At 41.6% G+C, this 17,870-nt stretch overlaps 1 protein-coding gene across 4 annotated transcripts in view; it reads right to left on the bottom strand.

Moving 5' to 3' along the window:
- Nucleotides 1-17,536, bottom strand: part of tlcd3bb (TLC domain containing 3Bb) — a 56,875-nt gene extending 39,339 nt beyond the window's left edge. Inside the window, exon 1 of one of the 4 annotated variants that reach the window (XM_055921298.1) lies at nt 17,278-17,536. The gene's annotated coding sequence lies outside the window, so the exon portion shown is untranslated. Of the gene's footprint in view, nt 1-17,000; nt 17,110-17,141 lie in introns of those variants that run through there. The other 3 variants (XM_055921291.1, XM_055921286.1, XM_055921308.1) reach the window with 3 other exon arrangements.
- Nucleotides 17,537-17,870: the final 334 nt, after the last annotated feature.

Below are 17,870 nucleotides of genomic sequence, written 5' to 3'. Positions count from 1 at the left end.
AACTTTTTAGATATCTTGGAAATTCCATCCATTGATTTGAACATGAATAAAGTTCTGGATAACCCTCTGCATCTAGATATCTAGATAGGGGTGGCAGGTAGCCTAGTGGTTAGAGCGTTGGCCTAGCAACTGAAAGGTTGCAAGATCAAATCCCCGAGCTTACAAGGTAAAAATCTGTCGTTCTGCCCCTGAACAAGGCAGTGAACCCACTGTTCCTAGGCCGTCATTGAAAATAAGATTTTTTTTCTTAACTGACTTGCCTAATTAAATAAAGGAAAAATAAAAATGGGATAAAAGGTTCTAAAGTTAATGCAAAGTGGCCAGGCCCTGATGGCTTCCCTGTCGATTTTTATAAAAAATCCCATAAACTAGCCCCGTTACTATTAGATATATTCACCGACTCGTTTTCACAAGGCTCTCTCCCCCCTGACGCTAACTCAAGCCTCCATCTCACTTATACTCAAGATAGATAAAGATCTAGCAGAATGTGGTGGATATCGGCCCATTTCACTTTTGAATGCTGATGTTAAACTATTAGTTAAGGTTCTATCATGCCGGTTGGAACCCTGCCTTCAGGATGTCATATCTGATGATCAAACAGGTTTCATCAAAGGATGACAACTGTTTTCCAATGTACGCCATCTTTTGAACATTATACTCTCTCCTTCTGTCTCTGCAGACCCTGAAATTGTTGTTTCTCTTGGTGCATAAAGGCTTTCGACCAGATGGAGTAGGATTATTTATTTAAGATTTTGGGAAGATTTGGGTCCAATTTCATCTCAAGAATGCGTCTGCTCTATTCTGCTCCTATGGCTAGCGTACACACCAACTCTCAACATTCAAAATACTTCCCCCTCTCCAGAGGGACTAGTCAAGGGTGTCCTATGTCCCCGCTCCTTTTTGCACTTAGAACCACTTTCCTTGACCTTAAAATTATCATCATCATTCACTGGAATCCACCGAGCTGGTGAAGAACAAAGTGTCGATGTATGCAGATGATCTACTATTATATCACTAATCCTTTGACCTCTGTCAATAATATACTACATATTTTAGACACATTTGGATCATTCTCAAGTTACAAATTGAACGTTCAGAAAAGTCAATGTTTTCCGATCATCCCCACTGCCAAGCAAATTCCCCATGGAGCCCTGCCTTTCCGTCTGTTTCCCTCTGGTTTTTCCTATTTAGGTGTGAATATAACAACATTTCTGGCTATCCTACATAAAAACAAACTTTGCAAATCTAGTCACACGAGTTAAAGCAGACTTAAAACGCTGGGATAGTCTGCCTCTCTCCTTAGCTGGCAGAATCTAATCTCTTAAAACATTTTTTTTACCTAGGTTTCTGTACCTTTTTCAATGTCTTCTGATCTTAAGCCAAATTTTTTTTTTACCAAGTTGGATAAGCTCAGTCATTTTATCTGCGCTGGCAAATCACCTAGGAGACATAAAGCAATACTTCAAAAAAGGAGACAAGATGGAGGATTGGCACTTTCAAATTCTGGTGTAATGTTCCAAGTACCAACTGGTGCTCATTAGAAGCACACTCTTGCCAATCATCCTCCCTTTCTGCTCTTACTTGTGCCCCACTGTCCTTCAAAGTATATACTGTAAACCCCATTGTGCACTCTGAAGATCTGGAGACAATTTTAGACTGTCTGCCCCTTCCTCTTCTAAGCCCTGTTTGTAACAACCACCTATTTTTACCCTCCAAACTCGACCAGGCTTTTGTTTTGTGGTGAGAAAGAGGTTGGGTATGTTTCAAATATGTATTTTTAGATACTAAGTTAGCAAGTTTGAATATCGTAGCTAAATGTAATCTGTCTCATTCTAATCTTTCTGATATTTTCAAGCCTGTAACTTTGTTTGCTCTCATTTTCCCACCTTTCCTCAACTGCCTCCCAAGACGTTGCGAGAAGAGATTTTGTCCCTCCCGTGGATTCAGCAAGGTTTGATTTCGGGATTATATGACATTATGCTTTCCTCTGAACCATCTCCAATAAACAAAATCAAGGCAGGTCAAGTTCACTACCCCAGTCTTACACAAGACTGGTGGGAGGAGGCTCTTCTTAGGGTTAACTCCACATCCTCTTGCACAGAATTCCCTACACCAAAGAAAAACATAGTAAATTCCTCCCAGACACAAATGAGACGTGATAGATGTTCATTCACTCCGGCAAACCACACCCATATGTTTTATTCATTTTCTAAGCTGTCTACGTATTTGTCATCCTTTTTTAACACTCAAAAATTCTAGATAGTGACCTGCAGCCTTGTCCTTTGATAGCTATATTTGGAGTTCTATCTTTGTAGCCTAGTCTCACTAAAAGTAAAGCAGACGTTGTAGAGTTTGAATGAAAGATATATCTTTTCTACACTTCAAAAAAATGTAATACACAGAGGTTGTACTGATAAGTTTTTATTGAGATGGCAGCCTTTAATTTCCTTTTTTGAACAGTTGCCTTCTATTGATCTATTCTATTATTCTATTGAGTAACAATTTTGGCCAACAGGATATATGAGAGGGTGTGGGAGGGAAGGGATACTATCCTGTGATCTTTATTTATTTTTGTGTATGTATTTGTGGGTATGTATATTTATATTATTATTATTTCTAATTATATGTTTTAATTTATTTTAGCATGTATGATGCTTTTGTTAAGGGGAGGGAGATGTTTCAATAAGTATAGGGGGATAAAATTATGTATCTGTTCAATTTGTATTTCTTGATATGTTCAATAAAAATATAACAAATAAAATAGATTTGAATTTTGATTGCAACGTGCGCATATACTGCAGTTGTTTTAACGGAATAGCCTACGTCTTTTCAGCTCAGATTTACCCACGATGCTATGGCACACGACGCAGCTTAGGAATAGCCTATAGGCCTAGTGTTTTTGTTTTTTTAAATCCATATTTGTTTATGTATTCATTCGGATTCACAGTGCGGACTGTGAATCAGAATTAGTTAGGTAACATAGATAATAAAGATGTCTTATCTGCATAATTTGTTTATATGATATGCTTGTTATTAGAATGTATCCCTTCAGACTCTGATGTTGGCAGTTGCACTTCCTCCCTCAGCTGGGCCTCAAGTCAACTGGGGCCCAGAGAGGGGAGAATGAATTGGTGTTTCTGTGCTATGAAGTACCAGGAACGAGATCGGAGCCTCGTCTTAGGGGCCAGACTAAACAATAAGAACAGTCTTCATAGCAAATGCTATCTGGCTGCGGGATACTCCTTTCTCATATATCAAGTTTCACCTTGTGACCCATTCCATACATCTGTTGTTTGTCAAAGACTAAAAGGGGGTATCTTTTTTATAAAATATATTTGTAATCTTTGTATGTCAGAGCTACTCGCCACAACACTTGGAAGTGTTGAGCCAACCAGCCTCATCATTATAGAAGCAATTGTTCTATGCTTTCCTTATAAATACGTTTTGAATAAAGTAATATCCTGATTGGTGATTGACCTTGTCTCTTCTCATTATTGATTAGAATTTCCACCACAGGACCAAACAGAGGCCGTAGCGAATTGTTCAGTACAAATACATGTACTGTTACAGCCCTAGTAAATACTGTCCTTCTCTCCCACCTACCCTCACCGTCATTAACAGAACTGCGGGAAAACAATGCCCGACAGGCGGGGGCGAAGGACACTGTCTAGTAACGGTTGCCCCCGCTAGCACAGTAGGCAGGGGGCTGGGGCGAGATTGTGTGCTAGCTAACTAACTAGTTAGTGACACCTTGTGCTAGCACACAGTGTCACCCCCGCCTCCCGCGTATTGGAGAAAAACGTGCCTGACAGGGTCGAAGGACACTGTCGACTGGTCGTCCCCGCCACCCGCTTGCGCAGCAGGCGTGAGGCTGACACTGTGTAGTTGTTAGCAACACCGTATGCTTGCTAGTTACCTAAATCACGATGTAATTCCCGCCTGTTGTGTACCAGTCCTCATTAGGACTAGTTGTCTGAACACCTGCTCTCGCCGTCGTTAACAGACCGGAGGGAAAACAGTGCCCGACAGGCGGAGTGAAGGACATGGTCTACCGGAGTACGGCTAGCTAACTCTCATTGTCGCCCCGTCCCTTCTTCTGTGGGGTTTATCGGCAGCTGGCATCCAACGCTATTGTGCCACCTACTGTACTGGAGCCAAGCTCCCAAGCCAGTCCTAACTTGAAAATGGACCAATAGAAGTATAAAGAGGGGTTCCTGCAGATGCAGGAATGCCCCGAATTGGGGGCCACAATTGCACCTTTCTCGGTCAAACTCGTCGTCAACATCTCAAATGCACAGATATGGGGCAAGAAATTGTACATTATTAAAAGAAATTGTATATTATTAGTCCACAGGATCCATAATTTATTTTCTCAAGGAAACGGAGGTCCACAACATAAGGACCGAGGTAAAGTTGGTTTTATATTCACACATTTGGACATTCAACAGACATTCGCCAAATGCCATTTACAAATGTAAAAATCAATAACTAATTCACCGTTTGTCACAGAAACATCAACCTAGGTATGATTTATTCTATAAATGTCAAGCATACTTTTACAACCTGGTTTGAGTAAACATTCCAGTTCTGATTTGATAGAAATACATCAAATGCCATTTAAAGCTATATAAATCATTAACGTTTTCACTGATTATGACAGAAATATCAAACTAGGTATGATTCATTCTATAAATGCCAAGCATAATTTTACAACCTGGTTTGAGTAAAAATTCCAGTTGACTTGTTAGAAAAACATAATATTTATAAAATGCCATTTAAAGCCATATAAATGAATAACATTTTCACAGATTATGACAATCATACTAAGTATGATTTATTTTGTCTAGTATACTTTTACAACCTTTGCTTTGAGTAGAAATTCCAGTCTTGATTTGATAGAAATACATAAAATCTCAAATATTGCATTTAATAATTCAGTGAAGCAGAAAAAAGGGAAACTTTGCATTTATTTGCAATAACTTTAAAGAAATGTTAATTTCAAGTGCAATTTGAAGTTGTACAATGTTTACAATCTTAAATTGTATGCCAAATCGTGTCAGAACATTCAACAACCTCTGACTCCACTTCGTCAGAATTCTGAAGTAGGAAATCAACAAGCTCCTCAGCATCGTTCTGCTCAAAGTCCAGGTCACCTTCTCCATACTCATTGAGCTCAGATCCCAACTTTGCCGCTCTCCTGTTCCTCATATCCTCTACTGCAGGGTTGGTAGTGGATAGTGTCTCCACTGGATGGTTGCGTCTGGCCTCTCCAGGCACCACCAGCGCTGGTACCCCCTGCTCACTTTGAGATGGCTCCTCCAGAAGCTCCCTCTCCTCCTTCCCTGTGTAGAATATGAACTGCCTGGTACTGCTCCACATTCAATTGGGATTGACCTTGACTAACCTGGGGGTCATTCAAACCATTTGTTTTGCTAGCACAGACTGGAATATGTTCCGAGATTCTTCCGATGGCATTGAGGAGTACACCACATCAGTCACTGGCTTCATCAATAAGTGCATCGAGGACGTCGTCCCAAAAGTGACTGTACGTACATACCCCAACCGGAAGCCATGGATTACCGGCAACATTCGCAGTGAGCTAAAGGGTAAAGCTGCCGCTTTCAAGGATTGGGACTCTAACCCGGAAGCTTATAATAAATCCAACTATGCCCTCTGACGAACCATCAAACAGGTAAAGCTTCAATACAGGACTAAGATTGCATCGTACAACACCAGTTCCGTATATGGCAGGGCTTGCAAACTATTACAGACTACAAACTCGCTTCGAGGTAGGTAACACTGTAACATGCATGAGAGCATTAACTGTTCTGGATGACTGTGTGATCATGCTCTCCGCAGCCGATGTGAGTAAGACCATTAAAACAGGTCAACATTCACAAGGCCGCTGGGCCAGACGGATTACCAGGACGTGTACTCTGAGCATGCGCTGACCAACTGGCAAGTGTCTTCACTGACATTTTCAACCTCTCCCTGTCTGAGTCTGTAATACCAACATGTTTCAAGCAGACCACCATAGTCCCAGTGCCCAAGATCACGACGGTAACCTGCCTAAATGACTACCGACCCGTAGCTCTCACACCTGTGGCCATGAAATGCTTTGAAAGGCTGGTCATGGCTCACATAAACACTATTATCCCAGAAACCCTAGACCCACTCCAATTTGCAGCACTCCACAATGCCCTTTCCCACCTGGACAAAAGCAACGCCTGTGAGAAAACTATTAATTGACTACAGCTCAGCGTTCAACACCAGTGCCCTCAAAGCTCATCACTAAGCTAAGGACCCTGTTACTAAACAGCTCCCTCTGCAACTGGATCCTAGTCTTCCTGATGGGCCGCCCCCAGGTGTTAAGGGTAGGTAACAACACAACCGCCAAGCTGATCCTCAACATGGGGGCCCCCTCAGGGGTGCGTGCTCAGTCCCCTCCTGTACTCCCTGTTCACTCATGACTGCACGGCCAGGCACAACTCCAACAACATCATTAAGTTTGCTGATGACAACAGCCTGATCACTGACAATGATGGGACAGCTTATAGAGAGGTGGTCAGAGACCTGGCCATGTGGTGCAAGGACAACAACCTCTCCCTCAACGTGATCAAGACAAAAGGAGATGATTGTGAACTACAGGAAAAGAAGGACGAGCACGCCCCCATTCTCATCAACGGGGCTGTAGTTGAGCAGGTTGAGAGCTGGAAGTTCCTTGGCGTCCACATCAATAAACTAACATGGTCCAAGCACACCAAGACAGTCATGAAGAGGGCACGACAAAATCTATTCCCCCTCAGGAGACTGAAAAGATTTGGCATGGGTCCTCAGATCTTCAAAAGATTTTACAGCTGCACCATCGAGAGCATCCTGACGGGTTGCATCAATGCCTGGTATGGCAACTGCTCGGCCTCCGACCGCAAGGCACTACAGAGGGTAGTGCGTACGGCCCAGTACATCATCGGGGCCAAGCTTCCTGCAATCCAGGACCAATATACCAGGCGGTGTCAGAGGAAGGCCCTAAAAATTGTCAAAGACTCCAGCCATCCTAGTCATAGACTGTTCTCTCTGCTACCGCACGGCAAGCGGTACAGGAGCGCCAAGTCTACGTCCAAGAGGCTTCTACCCCCAAGCCATAAGACTCCTGAACAGCTAATCAAATGGCTACCCAGACTATTTGCAACCTGCTGCTCTTTAATTATGTTCTTCTTATCTCTTACTTTTTTCTTAATTTAGATTTTTTAGGTATTTTCGTTGGTTAACCTGTCTAGGCTGAGGGTGCCGCTAGCGGCACCCCCCCCCCACCCCCACTGAAAAGGCAGAGCCGCGAAATTCAAAAAAAATATTTTTTTTAAATATTTAACTTTCACACATTAAAGTCCAATACAGCTAATGAAAGACACAGATCTTGTGAATCCAGCCAACATGTCCGATTTTTAAAATGTTTTACAGGGAAGACACAATATGTAAAGATGTAAATCTATTACCTAAAAACACATTAGCATAATCCACCATCTTTTATTTGTCCACCAACACCAGTAGCTATCACCAATTCGGCTAAACTAAGATATTTATAGCCCCTAACCAAGAAAAAAACTCATCAGATGACAGTCTGATAACATATTTATGGTATGGGATAGGTTTTGTTAGAAAAATGTGCATATTTCAGGTAGATGGCATAGGTTACAATTGCACCCACCGTCACAAATGGACTAGAATAACTACATAGAGCAACATGTTTACCTACTTACTAATAATCAAACATTTCGTAAAAATACACAGCATACACTAATCGAAAGACACAGATCCTGTGAATACAGACAATATTTCAGATTTTCTAAGTGTCTTACAGCGAAAACACAATAAATCGTTATATTAGCATAGCACATAGCACATAGCAGCCCAGCATTGATTCTAGCCAAAGTGAGCGATAACGTCAACATCGCCAAAATATATAATTTTTTTCACTAACCTTCTCAGAATTCTTCAGATGACACCCCTGTAACATCACATTACAACATACATATACAGTTTGTTCGAAAATGTGCATATTTAGCCACCAAAATCATGGTTAGACAATGTGAAATGTAGCCCAGCTGGTGAGAAAATGTCCGTGCGCCATATTAGACAGTGATCTACTCTTATACATAAATACTCATAAACGTGACTAAAAAATATAGGGTGGACATCGATTGATAGACAATTTAATTCTTAATACAATCGCGGAATTACATTTTTTTAATTATCCTTACTTTTCAATACAGTTTGCGCCAAGCGAAGCTACGTCAAAAAACATGGCGTCCTAAGCCACTAACATTTTTCGACAGAAACACGATTTATCATAATAAAAATGTCCTACTTTGAGCTGTTCTTCCATCAGTATCTTGGGCAAAGGATCCTTTCTTGGGTCTAATCGTCTTTTGGTGGAAAGCTGTCCTCTTGCCATGTGGAAATGCCAACTGCTTCAGCATGAACTGGAAGCGTGCCCAGCGATTCACAGCGTTTCAGAAATAAATGTCCCAAAATCGCACTAAACGGACATAAATTGCTATAAAACGCTTTAAATTAACAACCTTATGATGTTTTTAACTCCTATAACGAGTCTTAACATGACCGGAGAAAGATTACTCCCAACACTAATGCTTGGAACAGGTGCGGGTCGGTGTCCTCCACGCGCATAACGCAGCTCCAAAAGACTTACTAGCTACAGGGTTTTTTAATTTATAGTGCCTGTGAACGCGCAATCGACCCCATTCAAATCGTCATCACGTAAAGGCATCCAGGGGAAGACGTAAGCAGTGTCCGTATACTCATAGCAATAACTGTGGCCTTTTAACTGACTCCAGATCAGGGGCCAACATTTCTGAAATCTGACTCCATGTCAGGGAAATTGCTGTAGAATGGGTTCTGTTCCACTTAGAGACAAAATTTCAACTCCTATAGAAACTATAGACTGTTTTCTATCCAATAATAATAATAATATGCATATTGTACGATCAAGAATTTTGTGGGAAGCCGTTTCAAAAATTACACGATTAGCATAAATAGTGACAACAGCGCCCCCAGCCTCAACAGGTTAAGGGCTTGTAAGTAAACATTTCACTGTAAGGTGACACCTGTTGTATTCGGTGCATGTGACAAATAAAATTTGATTTGAAATCAATGTTTGCATTTTTTTGTGCAACAGTTCCACATTTTAAAGTAGTTAAATGGCACAACAGTCATATATTTATAAGTATCTAATTTAACAGCAAAGAGAACCCTTCCAATCATTTTCTATTTTGGCTTTGTTGAAGTCCTTCTTCGTCATCCCCATACAAGCTAAATGGTACCATCTCCTGAGGTAATAACTGTTCAACGCTTACAGCCAAATGTTTAATACCCAGAACACATTGCAGGTCTATAGATAGTGGCCACTTTATTAGGTACAACCCCCTTTGCATCTGGAACAGCGTGAATTCAAAACTGTTGATGAAACTAGGAAAAGGAGATACTCTGTTCAAGTTTAAGTCCAGTTGGAGTTTATTACAGTCAGTACAAGTTTTGGAACTTTTGAGTTACAAAAGACCATCACAGACAGTGTTGTCGTTTTACACATTCTAAAGTTCAAACAAACAGTAACAGAATACCTGAATACATCTCTGCATGCTTCAGTGTCCAGCAAGCCAAGACCATGGGACTTGGTGTATGTAGGAGCAATTTATTTTTGTGAATGGGGTGTTGAACCTACTAAAGTGGCAACAGAGTAGATATCACAAACAACTCCTTTTGAGCAGTGTCTGTTATACGATGATCAATGGGTATAATGGTAAATCTGATCCCCAAGGTCCTCATCAGCTCACTTGGATATATAGAGTTGGAGGTAAAGAAATTAAATATGAAACTAAGACATTAAAACACTGGCAGAATTCTTTCATCCACATCTATTCACATAAAATGTCTTTTAAAGTATAAATACCCTTCTAAGACCACTGTCTTTCTGGACATTTTAAAAAGGTTTGCAAATAATTAGTTCTGCAAGGAATATGAATTCAAAGGGATATGGTAATAACTACAGTTGAAGTCAGAAGTTTACATACACTTAGGTTGGAGTCATTAAAACTCGTTTTTCAACCACTCCACAAATTTCACGTCAGGAAACTATAGTTCTAGCAAGTTGGTTAGGACATCTACTTTGTGCATGACACAAGTCATTTTTCCAACAATTGTTTACAGATTATTTCACTGTATCACAATTCCAGTGGGTCAGAAGTTTACATACACTAAGTTGACTGTGCCTTTAAACAGCGTGGAAAATTCCCGAAAGTGTTGTCATGGCATTTGAAGCTTCTGAAAGGCTAATTGACATAATTTGAGTCAATTGGAGGTGTACCTGTGGATGTATTTCAAGGCCTACCTTCAAACCCAGTGCCTCTTTGCTTGACATCATGGGAAAATCAAAATAAATCAGCCAAGACCTCAAAAAAGAAATTGTAAACCTCCACAAGTCTGGTTCATCCTTGGGAGCAATTTCCAAACTCCTGAAGGTATCACGCTCACCTGTACAAATAATAGTATGCAAGTATAAACACCATGGGACCACGCAGCCATCATACCGCTCAGGAAAGAGACGTGTTCTGTCTCCTAGAGATGAACGTACTTTGGTGCGAAAAGTGCAAATCAATCCCAGAACAAAAGCAAAGGACCTTGTGAAGATGCGGGTACAAAAGTATCTATATAACCTGAAAGGCCGCTCAGCAAGGAAAAAGCCACTGCTCCAAAACCGCCATAAAAAAGCCAGACTACGGGCCTCCCGGGTGGCGCAGTGGTCTAGAGCACTGCATCGCAGTGCTAACTGCGCCACCAGAGTCTCTGAATTCGCCCCCAGGCTCTGTCGCAGCCGGCCGCGACCGGGAGGTCCGTGGGGCGACGCACAATTGGGCTAGCGTCGTCCGGCTAAGGGAGGGTTTGGCCGGTAGGGATTTCCTTGTCTCATCGCGCTCCAGCGACTCCTGTGGCGGGCTGGGCGCACTGCGTGCTAACCAAGGGGGCCAGGTGCACGGTGTTTCCTCCGACACATTGGTGCGGCTGGCTTCCGGGTTGGAGGCGCGCTGTGTTAAAGAAGCAGTGCGGCTTGGTTGGGTTGTGCTTCGGAGGACGCATGACTTTTGACCTTCGTCTCTCCCGAGCCCGTACGGGAGTTGTAGCGATGAGACAAGATAGTAATTACTAGCGATTGGATACCACAAAAATTGGGGAGAAAAGGGGATAAAAAATTTAAAAAATAAATTAAAATAAAAAAATAAAAAATAAAATAAAAAAAAATATTTAAAAAAGCCAGACTACGGTTTGCATCTGCACATGGGGACAAAGATTGTACTTTTTGGAGATATGTCCTCTGGTCTGATGAAACAAAAATAGAACTGTTTGCCCATAATGACCATTGCTATGTTTGGAGGGAAAGGGGGGATGCTTGCAAACCGAAGAACACCATCCCAACCGTGAAGCACGGGGGTGGCAGCATCATGTTGTGGGGGTGCTTTGCTGCAGGAGTGACTGGTGCACTTCACAATATAGATGGCATCATGAGGGAGGAAAATTATGTGGATATATTGAAGCACCATCCCAAGACATCAGTCAGTAAGTTAAAGCTTGGTGCAAATGGGTCTTCCAAATGGACAATGACCCCAAGCATACTTCCAAAGTTGTGGCAAAATGGCTTAAGGACAACAAAGTCAAGATATTGGAGTGGCCATCACAAAGCCCTGACCTCAATCCCATAGAAAATTTGTGGCAAGAACTGAAAAAGCGTGTGCGAGCAAGGAGGCCTACAAAACCTGACTCAGTTACATCAGCTCTGTCAGGAGGAATGGGCCAAAATTCACCCAACTTATTGTGGGAAGCTTGTGGAAGGCTACCCGAAACGCTTGACCCAAGTTAAACAATTTAAAGTCAATGCTACCAAAAACGAATTGAGTGTATGTAAACTTCTGACCCACTGGGAATGTGATGAAAGAAATAAAAGCTGAAATACATAAATCATTCTCCCTACTATTATTCTGACATTTTACATTCTTAAAATAAAGTGGTGATCCTAACTGACCTAAAACAGGGAATTTTTACTAGGATTAAATGTCAGGAATTGTGAAAAACTAAGGTAAAATGTATTTGGTTAAGGTGTATGTAAACTTCCGACGTCAACTGTATGTAGGTGATGTAGTTTCTCCACTGGTATAATGTGCGGTAGTTGCACACCTCCCTGCTGAATTATGTAGAGGTGATTTGGGCCAGGTGATATTTTTTTTTTATGATCTTTTGTGAAAAATCATTTTCACGTAGGCTTTGTGCTAGCAGTTTGAGAAAGAGAGCAAATAGCATAGGGACAGACTGGTTGAAGTCCTAGTAATTAATGGTTAGTGCCAGTAGATTACGGAGGGGTTCACATACTGTTCATAAGCAAATCATAATGTATACGTTTAGCCCAAAAACAAAGCATGTACTGTCCACTTCTTAAATTTGTGCTTTTTTTGTTATCCACCCTCTGGTATCTTTCAATATCATGCTAATTAATATATATATATATATACACTGCTCAAAAAAATAAAGGGAACACTTAAACACCACAATGTAACTCCAAGTCAATCACACTTCTGTGAAATCAAACTGTCCACTTAGGAAGCAACACTGATTGACAATAAATTTCACATGCTGTTGTGCAAATGGAATAGACAAAAGGTGGAAATTAAAGGCAATTAGCAAGACACCCTCAATAAAGGAGTGATTCTGCAGGTGGTGACCACAGACCACTTCTCAGTTCCTATGCTTCCTGGCTGATGTTTTGGTCACTTTTGAATGCTGGCGGTGCTCTCACTCTAGTGGTAGCATAACCAGCAGCAAGACCGCTACCTCCACCTTTGAGCAGGAGGAGCACTGCCAGAGCCCTGCAAAATGACCTCCAGCAGGCCACAAATGTGCATGTGTCAGCATATGGTCTCACAAGGGCTCTGAGGATCTCATCTCGGTACCTAATGGCAGTCAGGCTACATCTGGCGAGCATATGGTGGGCTGTGTGGCCCCACAAAGAAATGCCACCCCACACCATGACTGACCCACCGCCAAACCGGTCATGCTGGAGGATGTTGCAGGCAGCAGAACGTTCTCCACGGCGTCTCCAGACTCTGTCACATGTGCTCAGTGTGAACCTGCTTTCATCTGTGAAGAGCACAGGGCGCCAGTGGCGAATTTGCCAATCTTGGTGTTCTCTGGCAAATGCCAAACGTCCTGCACGGTGTTGGGCTGTAAGCACAACCCACACCTGTGGACGTTGGGCCCTCATACCGCCCTCATGGAGTCTGTTTCTGACCGTTTGAGCAGACACATGCACATTTGTGGCCTGCTGGAGGTCATTTTGCAAGGCTCTGGCAGTGCTCCTCCTGCTCAAAGGCGGAGGTAGCGGTCCTGCTGCTGGGTTGTTGCCCTCCTACGGCCTCCTCCACGTCTCCTGATGTACTGGCCTGTCTCCTGGTAGTGCCTCCATGCTCTGGACACTACGCTGACAGACACAGCAAACCTTCTTGCCACAGCTCGCATTGATGTGCCATCCTGGATGAGCTGCACTACCTGAGCCACTTGTGTGGGTTGTAGACTCCGTCTTATGCTACCACTAGAGTGAGAGCACCGCCAGCATTCAAAAGTGACCAAAACATCAGCCAGGAAGCATAGGAACTGAGAAGTGGTCTGTGGTCACCACCTGCAGAATCACTCCTTTATTGGGGGTGTCTTGCTAATTGCCTATAATTTCCACCTTTTGTCTATTCCATTTGCACAACAGCATGTGAAATTTATTGTCAATCAGTGTTGCTTCCTAAGTGGACAGTTTAATTTCACAGAAGTGTGATTGACTTGGAGTTACATTGTGTTGTTTAAGTGTTCCCTTTATTTTTTTGAGCAGTGTATATACACACACTCTAGAGGTCGACCGATTAATAGGGCCGATTTCAAGTTTTCATAACAATCGGAAATCGCTATTTTTGGACACCGATTTGGCCCAATTTTTTTGTCAGTTAAGAACACATTCTTATTTTTAATGACAGCCTAGGAACGGTGGGTTAACTGCCTTGTTCAGGGGCAGAATGACAGATTTTTACCTTGTCAGCTCGGGGATTCAATCTTGCAACCTTACAGTTAACTAGTCCAACGCTCTAACCACCTGCCTCTCATAGCACTCTACAAGGAGCCTGCCTGTTATGCGAATGCAGTAAGAAGCCAAGGTAAGTTGCTAGCTAGCATTAAACTTATATCTTATAAAAAACAATCAATCAATCACTAGTTAACTACACATGGTTGATGATATTACTAGTTTATCTAGCGTGTCCTGCGTTGCATATAATCGATGCGGTGCGCATTTGCGAAATAGGACTGTCGTTGCTCCAATGTTTACCTATCCATAAACATCAATGCCGTTCTTAAAATCAATACACAAGTATATATTCTTAAACCTGCATATTTAGTTAATATTGCCTGCTAACATGAATTTCTTTTAACTTGGTAAATTGTGTCACTTCTCTTGGAACAGAGTCAGGGTATATGCAGCAGTTTGGGCCGCCTGGCTCGTTGCGAACTGTGTGAAGACTATTTCTTCCTAACAAAGACAGCCAACTTCGCCAAACGGGGGATGATTTAACAAAAGCGCATTTGCGGAAAAAAAATCACAATCGTTGCACGACTGTACCTAACCATAAACATCAAAGCCTTTCTTAAAATCAATACACAGAAGTATATTTTTTTAAACCTGCATATTTAGCTAAAAGAAATCCAGGTTAGCAGGCAATATTAACCAGGTGAAATTGTGTCGCTTCTCTTGCGTTCATTGCACGCAGAGTCAGGGTATATGCAACAGTTTGGGCTCCCTGGCTCGTTGCAAACTAACTTGCCAGAATTTTACGTAACTATGACATAACATTGAAGGTTGTACAATGTAACAGGAATATTTAGACTTAGGGATGCCACCCGTTAGATAAAATACGGAACAGTTCCGTATTTCACTGAAATAATAAACGTTTTGTTTTCGAAATTATAGTTTCCGGATTCGACCATATTAATGACCAAAGGCTCGTATTTCTGTGTGTTATTATGTTATAATTAAGTCTATGATTTGATATTTGATAGAGCAGTCTGAGCGGTGGTAGGCAGCAGCAGGCTCGTAAGCATTCATTCAAACAGCAATTTGCTGTGCTTCAAGCATTGAGCTGTTTATGACTTCAAGCCCATCAACTCCCGAGATTAGGCTGGTGTAAACGATGTGAAATGGCTAGCTAGTTAGCGGGGTGCGCGCTAATAGCGTTTCAAACGTCACTCGCTCTGAGACTTGGAGAAGTTGTTCCCCTTGCTCTGCATGCGTTGTACAAGATCTTCAGTTTCTTGGCAATTTCTCGCATGGAATAAGCCATCATTTCTCAGAACAAGAATAGACTGACGAGTTTCAGAAGAAAGTTCTTTGTTTCTGGCCATCTTGAGCCTGTAATCAAACCCACAAATGATGATGCTCAAGATATTCAACTAGTCTAAAGAAGGCTAGTTTTAGCTTCTTTTATCAGAACAACAGTTTTCAGCTATGCTAACATAATTGCAAAAGGGTTTTCTAAACTGGGATTAGCTACCACAACGTGCCATTGAAACACAGGAGTGATGGTTGCTGATAATGGGCCTCTGTACGCCTATGTGGATATACCATAAAAAATCTGCCATTTCCCGCTACAATAGTCATTTACAACATTAACAATGTCTACACTGTATTTCCGATAAATTTTATGTTATTTTAATGGATCAAAAAATTGCTTTTCTTTCAAAAACAAGGACGTTTCTAAGTGAGCCCAAACTTTTGAAAGGTAGTGTATGTTATGGTTCGCTCTTAGTTTTTCTTATCTCCACTGTGGAATGTACATCTTGGTCCTCTCGATCCATCCACCTGTCCTCTTTGTTAGTCAGGCCTGACCCCTTCATCCCATAGTTTTTTCCTGTAATCTAATTTAATATGACTGAAGATGCAGAATTTTAAGCCAGGCCCCTTCTAAAAGGGTATAACAGACTCGTTAGAACTTTTGACCACACGCCCTCCATCAAATCAAACTAATTTTTACTCAAAACAAAAGTTGTAAAAAAGTATGCTAGACATTTATAGAATAAACCATATCTAGTTTTATGTTTCTGTGACAATCAATGAATTAGTTATTGTTTTTTTTACCATTTTAAATGGCTTTTGGCTAATGTCTGTTGAATGTCTGATGAATTTCCGAATGTGTGAATATAAAACCAACTTTACCTCGGTAAAATAAGGTTGCAAATCATACGAATAGCTGAGACCATGTTGGGCAATGCTAGCTAGCTGGTTGGCTAAAGACGAGACTCGGTGCATTGTAAATACGCAATGCGCTATCTTTCCACATCGAAATAAATGCATATAAGACTAATTGTATGCTGGCTGACCACTTATTTAGATAACTAATTATATTTTGGTTATTGCACATCTTTGAGCTTACAAAGAAATGTAATACTTCTAAAACATGACCAGCTTGCTGAAGCATCAGTGGACTTGTTCACACAGGCTAATGTTAGTTACAGCTACCTAGCTAATGAACAGTCATTGATAAAAAAAAAGGGACATCTTTGGCAGTGACGTTCAATCACAAATGACAAAATCAGGCAGTGAGCTAACGTCTTACAGCCGGCTAGATAACGTATGCTAAGTTAACGTTAGTTCAACAACAATATATACATTCTGTATAGAACACGTATAAAACCAAGGCTACAAATTGAATCGCAATAGTACAAAAAAATTGGTGGAAAAAGCACAAGAGTACAGTGGCTAACTAGAAAGCTAATATTTAGCAGCTAGCTAACATTGACCAGTTAGCAACATTACTAGCTATCTAAGCCAAAACACCACGAACGTTTGAAAACAAAGACAAGTAGTTAGCTAGCATGACATGGGTAGATAACGTTAATTCTAATAGTACCATTAGACAGCTCACGTTAGTTCACTCCTGTTCTGGCCTAGCTAGAAAGGCCCAGTAGCGGTAGCTAGCTAGCCACTAGGCTAACACAAACATGCTAGCTAGTTAAATCGAAATGAATGGAACGAAGTTAGGGAGATTTACGTAGATATTTTGCAGTCGGGTCAGCGGCCTGTCGAAACTCGTGTCCTGGAGAAAGCGATTAGCGAGGTCCCGGGGGTACCCGCTTGGATGATCCACATGTTCAAACTGTTAGTATTTGAACCCAAATATATCTTACAATAAAAGTGCTGTGCAAGGGCTTCCAAAATTCCGATAGTTACCCCTTCCAAAATATTTAGACCAGCCAGTGATTGTGCCCGGCGACGCTCTAGCACCTCATCTGGACAACTTGACGGTTTGCAACTGTAAAAAAAAAAGTCTAATTGACTCCAGATGTTGACTGCTAGCACATTGCTTTAGGATAACACAAAACCGCCTCTCCTAGATTTGCAGATAGCCAAGTCTAGATAAATGTGGTCTGGCAGCAACAGTGCTAAGGGGCGGATTGGCCATCTAGCAATTATGGCAAATGCCAGATAGGCTGGGCCTTTTTGTTGACGCATACAAAAAAAATATATATATTTCATTTTTCTTTATTTAACGAGGCAAGTCAGTTAAGAACAAATTCTTATTTACAATGACTGCCTACCCCGGCCAAACCCTAGCAACGCTGGGCCAATTGTGCGCTGCTCTATGGGACTCCCAATCGTGGATAGTTGTGATACAGCCTGGAATCGAACCAGGGTCTGTAGTGATGCCTATAGCACTGAGAAGCAGTGCCTTAGACCCATTACATAAAAAAAACAATGAAAAAGGTGACATGGCTGACAG

Source organism: Salvelinus fontinalis, chromosome 1 (assembly GCF_029448725.1).
Source record: "Salvelinus fontinalis isolate EN_2023a chromosome 1, ASM2944872v1, whole genome shotgun sequence".
Taxonomy (NCBI): domain Eukaryota; kingdom Metazoa; phylum Chordata; class Actinopteri; order Salmoniformes; family Salmonidae; genus Salvelinus; species Salvelinus fontinalis.
This window is presented reverse-complemented; position numbering and strand designations above follow the sequence as displayed.